This window comes from Nicotiana attenuata, chromosome 1, assembly GCF_001879085.1.
Source record: "Nicotiana attenuata strain UT chromosome 1, NIATTr2, whole genome shotgun sequence".
NCBI lineage: Eukaryota > Viridiplantae > Streptophyta > Magnoliopsida > Solanales > Solanaceae > Nicotiana > Nicotiana attenuata.
Window position 1 is genome coordinate 33505673 of NC_031989.1, and position 7272 is coordinate 33512944.

The 7272-nt window shown below is 35.8% G+C and overlaps 1 long non-coding RNA gene across 1 annotated transcript; it reads right to left on the reverse strand.

Annotated features, from left to right (window-relative positions):
• On the reverse strand, positions 655-1666 carry LOC109240594. Its single transcript, XR_002070107.1, has 2 exons — positions 1351-1666; positions 655-1005 (listed from the first exon to the last, which is right to left on the reverse strand). It is a non-coding gene; the product is annotated as an uncharacterized LOC109240594 (long non-coding RNA).

Here is a 7272-nt window from a genome sequence, read left to right on the forward strand (position 1 = left end):
GCAATATGGTGGAAAGTATACTTCGTTACTTAATCTTAACAGAGATTTAATATAATCGAAGTCTTCTTCGAAAAACAAGGTGAAGAACATTGTTAGTTTCACCAAAAGCATAAATAACATGATTTATATAAGCGACTATTTACATAATTAGCCAACGACAGTGTCTGGTGTTAGTCCTGCTTATTTTTGAAACAAACATCAATAATGAATTTACACTTTGCAATTTAAACAATCAGAAATAAATATTACAAGGTTATGATTAATTCTTTTACTACTTCGAATCTATTGAGATCTGCCCAATTTTTATCGTCAGCACCATTTCTTTTGAAATGAAGACATTCCCAAGCCGAGGAATTTACACACACTCATACATTTTAAACAGCCGAGGAATTTTACTGTCTTAATATTATTTAAAAAATGATCCTCACAACATGATTAAATCAACATTCATTTCAATGCATCAGTAACCTATTTCAAATATATGGGTGGATTTAAACTAGGTGATATAGAACACGCAGACAATCAAAAATCAAACATTCAGATTTAAACCCTTTAAAGAATACGCTACAGACATTTCAATCACTGAACCTAAAGAGAATAGCTTGAAACAATTCCGGCACAGAAACAACAGCGAGCAAAGCGAGATTCCCCAGCTACCATGTACGAAAATCATTCTCATGTTCTTTATAAAACTCAAACAAAACATGGATTAAAAAGTAACAGGCCAACATCCAGTTAAAAAAAAAAAACAAATAACAGGAAACCATAAGAAAAGAAAACAAATGAACCTGAAATAGCAATCTTCCTTTATAGCAATTATAGAATCAACAAATACACTGTTTTCTTGACTTCAAAATTCCAGCGAGATTCAGCAACAGTATCGAGCAGAACTTGCAAGCCAAATCGAAATTTCGAAAGACCACTTCGGACAGAATCGACAGAGTGCAGAAAATTCGAAACTCCAGCCCCAATCTTCAACTTGAGGATTTAAACCAAAATTCCTTTCTAAAAAAAAGAACAGAAATCAAGAGAAAAAGAAAACAAGGCTAGAAGAAATCTGTTTCACCAATCTTTCTCTTCTTTTTTCTTTTTTTTTTTTTTTGATTTTTTCTCTTAAAACAAAACAAAGCTCGAATGAAAACTAAACTCAAGCCATATATATTTTTTTTGTGTATCTTTTCAGAAGAAAAAAAAATGACCAAGAAGACTGACGAAGAAAAAGGAAAAGAAAACTTGAAGGAAAGTGACGACTAAAAACCTAGAAATTGACTGAGTTTTCTGAAAATTCTCTCCGATTTCTTTCTCTGATTTTTTCCTCGAGTTTTTCTCTCTGTCTACAAAGAGACTCACCTTATATAGCCTTCCAAGAATCTCAAAAATATCTGCCAAAAACTCCGAAAATCTTCAGATTTTTGAACAATTTTTGGGACAAATGGAAGGCGTGGATCGATTGACATCTATCCACGGCCCCCATTCGTCCAGCAAATCGTCCTTTTGTACAAGAAACCGCGGTTTTGAGAGAATAATCGTACCCCTCTCTGACAAATTCGTTGGAAATAGAGGTGACGTGGAGAGGAACCGTTTTGAGTGAGTGAGCTCGAACTCAGGCGAGTTGAGATCGAGCTCAGTAGAGAGGAAGATAAACAGTAGCCGCTTCTCTGATCTCTCTAGGGTTAGGGGATTTGGGGGGAAAATTATAAAGGGGCTTTTATAGTAAGGGAAAACGGGCGGGTCATTTTGGTGGGTCAGCCCGGTTTGGGCTGGGGCGGACCAGTGGGAGAAGGGGTCTTTTTGGGCTGTAGGCGGGTTAAAGGGTGTTTGGGCTTAGGGAATTAATTTGTATAGGGGGAAGTTTCTGGGCCGACCTGGGTAAGTGAACAATGGCCCAATTCCAAAATGAACCCCCTTTTTCCAATTCCTTTTAAGGAAAATTACCAGCTATGTCCATTTATAGGTAGCTCATTACAAAATTGGCCAGTTGATAAAATATTACTAATATTAGCCAATTAGCTATTTGTAGCAAAACAATATCAAATGTTTACTTTGTTTTGAGTGGGTGTTATTAGAATAGATTGGGCACAACTTAAGGAGCTTGAATATCAGTTTTGGGATGATTTGGTAAAGCTTTGAGGTGGTTTGAATTGAAAATTCCGTAAAAACTGAACATGAAAAATATGATATGTGTATCACATTGTGTATCATTTGTGTATCACATATGTATCATATTTGTATCTATTGTGTATCACATGTATATCCATGTATACCTGTGTGTGAGATACATGCGTGATACATGTTTGATACATGTGTCGCAGAAGACTTTTTTGAACTCGATTTTAATTACGAATTTTGATACAAAACCAATCCAAATAACCTCCAATCCTCCTCAAATTTTGTATATTGACTTATCTATATATTTTCAATGAATTTCAACTATACCCATTGAAAAAGTTCCTTTTTTGTTTAGATTTTTGGAATATTGTATATTTTTTGTATTTCATCACCTTATTTGCTACCTCATCCATAAAATTTCCTTTCGGTCTTGTATCTAGTGTTGCTAATCACGCTTAAAAATATGGAAGGTGATTTTTGCATGTGATCTTTGAGAGAAAGAACCCTATTATTTGGTTTTTCAATTTTTGTTGGCTAGTTTTGGTAAGTCTATGATTAATGGCTAGAGGTTGGTAAGTTGAGATTTGTTTGGGACATTTGTGTAAGTTTCCCTTTTAAAAAAAAGAAAGATTAAGAGGATTATTTATGTGTTTAGTTGTTCACTTGTACTTTTCGAATTGCATGTTGTACTCTTTACAATAAAGATGCGCAATGTAACGGGGCGGAAGTCCATATGCTGGCCCTCCTAAACTCAAAGTCATTTATAGCCTGTCTTCTCCAAAGTTAAAAGTATTTTTTTTCAACCAAAAAAATACTTTTTTTTTCATAGTTAAAGTGTTTGGTCAAGCTTTTAGAAGAAGAAAATATATTTTTAAGTAGAAGCAGAAGCAGTTTTGGAGAAGTACAAAAAAATAGTNAGAACTTAGTTCGAGGGGGAGATTGTTGGGTGTGCGAACAAAGTCCCACATTGGTAGCTGAAAAGATTGGGAGTCTACATATAAGGTGTAGGGATCTCTTAATGGTGTGAGGCCTTTTTGGGAAAGGAAAATTACCAGCTATGTCCATTTATAGGTAGCTCATTACAAAAATTGGCCAGTTGATAAACTATTACTAATATTAGCCAAATTAGCCAATTAGCTATTTGTAGCAAAACAATATCAAATGTTTACTTTGTTTTGAGTGGGTGTTATTATAATATATTGGGCACAACTTAAGGAGCTTGAATATCAGTTTTGGGATGATTTGGTGAAGCTTTGAGGTGGTTTGAATTGAAAATTCCGTAAAAACTGAACATGAAAAATATGATATGTGTATCACATTGTGTATCATTTGTGTATCACATATGTATCATATTTGTATCTATTGTGTATCACATGTATATCCATGTATACATGTGTGTGAGATACATGCGTGATACATGTTTGATACATGTGTCGCAGAAGACTTTTTTGAACTCGATTTTAATTACGAATTTTGATACAAAACCAATCCAAATAACCTCCAATCCTCCTCAAATTTTGTATATTGACTTATCTATATATTTTCAATGAATTTCAACTATACCCATTGAAAAAGTTCCTTTTTTGTTTAGATTTTTGGAATATTGTATATTTTTTGTATTTCATCACCTTATTTGCTACCTCATCCATAAAATTTCCTTTCGGTCTTGTATCTAGTGTTGCTAATCACGCTTAAAAATATAGAAGGTGATTTTTGCATGTGATCTTTGAGAGAAAGAACCCTATTATTTAGTTTTTCAATTTTTGTTGGCTAGTTTTGATAAGTCTATGATTAATGGCTAGAGGTTGGTAAGTTGAGATTTGTTTGGGACATTTGTGTAAGTTTTCCTTCTTTTAATTCTAATTCCCTTTCCCCCCCCCCCCCCTTCTTAATTAAAAATCCTATTGGTTAAAAATCCTAAATTATCTAAGAATGTGAAATTAAACTAATTAACTAATTATAAAAATTATAAATATCACTTAATTCTAAATTTAAAAAAAAGGAAAATCAATAAACTAAAATTAAAGACAAAAAATGTGAAAATGAGCTATTTTTTATGATTTTCAAATTTTATAAAACAAGTATTTACTAGCTAATTATAAAAGTGTAAAAATAAAGCCTAAATGCCATGCATGATATTTTTGGTATTTTTCATGATTTAAATAAAACTCAAACATGCACAAAATGCAAACAATTAAATAAAATTCTACAAAAATTTCTAAAATGGCCGATAATAACAAAAAATCTATTTTCTTGGGATTTTATAGGAGTATTTCGTATAGGGAAAAAATCACGTGCTTACAAGAATGATAGGGCATATGCGCGGTCACTAGCGCGTCCACTACCGCGATCGCCCTAGCCCAGTTCCGGAAAAGTAAATTTCAGGGGTAAACTTGGAAGTTCGGGGGTAAATTCACTTAACCTATAGAAGGCCCGGCTCGCCCAAATATTCATTATCAAGGTTTTCATAGCTTACTTCAAGGCAAGGAGAGGCAAGAGGCAAGGAGGATAATTCAACATCGAGTTCTTCCTTTCTTCCTTTTGTTTTTACGATTTGTGATGACTTTGAATATTGTTGTGATGAACACTAGTATGAGTAGCTAAATATTTAGTCTAAGGTTTTGATGGAACCTACTGAGGGATGAACTTCTTGTTATGTTAATATAGTTTGTCCAGTTTAATCTCTATTTGTTCAACTATGTTCTTATTGTAGTTAATTGATAGGATCCTCAATTAGCTATGCCTATTTAGTGTGCATACTCGGGAGAGAGTGCATATTTAGGTCAATTGTTGAACAACACCACTCCCAAAGTATATGAGGGATCAATAACCGAGGGTTTAAAGGCGGGATTAGGGATAACGAAGCCTTGGGTGCAATCTAAAGTGAGCTGTAATAAACAAAGCCAGCTAGCGTAACTCGGGAGAGTGCGTCTAGTAAATTGTCGTGATTACTCGAGAGAGATTTGCGGTAATAAGAGTGCTAATGATTGATAGAGATGATTAGGCAATTCTATGTGAAACATAACCGGAAGGGATTCCATCAATAGGGAAAATCATAACCTTAGAACCTTCTCTTAATTGTTTACAACTTAAGCATAGTTAGTTTCAGTTGCGTATTTACATTCATTCTTAGTTAGTAGAAATATCCTCAATTGTTATTCAGAAAGTTTGGGAAGTTGATTACGTAGAATTTAGTAAGTTTAACAAGAGTAATTGATAGGTTAATTCCTTGTGGGTTCGACTCTGGGCTAAATACTCAGATTATATTTGCAACGACCGCGTGTCCTTTTTATAAGGCATAGTTGGGCGTGATCAAATTTTGGCGCCGTTGCCGGGGAATTAACGGTGTTATCAATTACAACTGAAAGAAATACCAAAATTCTTAGTGTAGTCATTATTCTTCCTTTCAAATCTTTACATTGAAATTTAACGTTTGTGACTTGGTTGTACAGGTGCATGCCTAGAAACTCAACGAGAACTACTGAAGTATTCGAAGCTGTATGTGACGACCCAAAGGGTAATCACCAGATTTATCTCTTTTTCCGTGCTTCCGAGGTCTCGAAAACCTCACCTTTAGTTGCCTCGATTTGCGTGCGCAGTCCGGGCGCGTAGCCGGAAAGATTATATGTTAAATTCTGTAAAAAATTTCAAAATGTGGCTTTAAAATGGTTAAAGTTGACCTTGGTCAACATTTTTGGTAAACGGACCCGGACCCGTGATTTGACGGTCCCGGAGGGTCCGTAGAAAAATATGGGACTCGGGCATATGCCCGGAGTCGAAATCCGAGGTCTAGAGCCCGGGAAAAGAATGTTTTTGTGAAATTATTTTTCTGAAATTATTAAGGAAAATGGAAATGAAAATTGATTAAAAGACTGTGGTATCGGGCTCGTATTTTGGTTCCGACGCCCGGAACAAGTCTTAAATATGTGTTAAGCGCTTTCTGTAAAGTTTGGTCGAAATCGGACGTCATTTGACGTGTTTCGGACCTAAATATCTAAAGTTTGAAGTTTATGAAGTTAGAATGAAAAATGATAATTTTGGGGTTTGATTCAATGATTTTGATGTTATTTTGGCGGTTTGATCGCTCGAGTTAGTTCGTATGAGGTTGTTGAGTTAGTGTGTGTGTTGGGTTAGGAGCCCCGAGGGCTCGGGAGTGATTCGGAGGTGGTTCGGGGTGTTTTTGGCCTTAGGAAGTGTTGCAGAATTTCTGCAGTCAGTGCCCAGTCATTTTCTTCTATCCAATCGCATAGGTATGTCTACGATCGCGTAGAGTTAATTTGGAGTCGCCCAGTTTTGTTCTATGCGATCGCGTTATAGGTCATGCGATCGCGTACCTCTGCAAATTCATTCTATGCGATCGCCCCCTTCCATTTTGCGATCGCGGTGTACAAAAATATCAGCCCCCATTTTAGTCTTATATGCGATCGCATTCAATGGCTCGCGATCGCAGTGACCAATAACCCTTCCTCTATGCCATCGCAGTGCCCTTTCCGCGATCGCATAGAGCAATTTCGCCCAGTGATTTTTAAATACCCAAAACAGAACATTGACGGGATTTTTCACCCAAAACACACGAACTCATCTTCTCCACAGCCCATAGGCGATCTTTAGAGCTCTTCTTCACCAAAGCTTCTTGGGTAAGTATTATCTAACTCGTTTTCTTCATTTTCTATCATCATTTATCAAATTCCTAGACCTAAAACATGTAATTTAGGGTGTAAATTGGGGGAAAAGGGTAGAATTAGGGGTTTTCAATTTTCTTTGATTTAGACCTCGTTTTGGGGTCGAATTTGAAAACAAATTGTATATTCGGGCTCGTGGGGGAATGGGTGACATGGAATTGGTTCGAACCTCGGGTTTTGACCAAGCGGGCCCGGGGTCGATTTTTGGAATTTTGGGTAGAAAGCTTAGAAATTCATATTTAGGCATTGGGTTTAGTTTGTTTAGCTATTATTAATATTGTAAAGTCATTATTTCATAGATTTGACCGAGTTGGAGCCGAATTTGAGGGGTAAAGCTATACTAGAGGCTTGAGTTGATTTTGGAGCATTTGAGGTAAGTGTTTGATCTAACTTTGGCTTGAGGGAATAGGATTAGAGTATTATTTGCTAATTGCTAAATGTGGAGTACGGTGTATAGGCATGGTGACGAGTATCTATACAC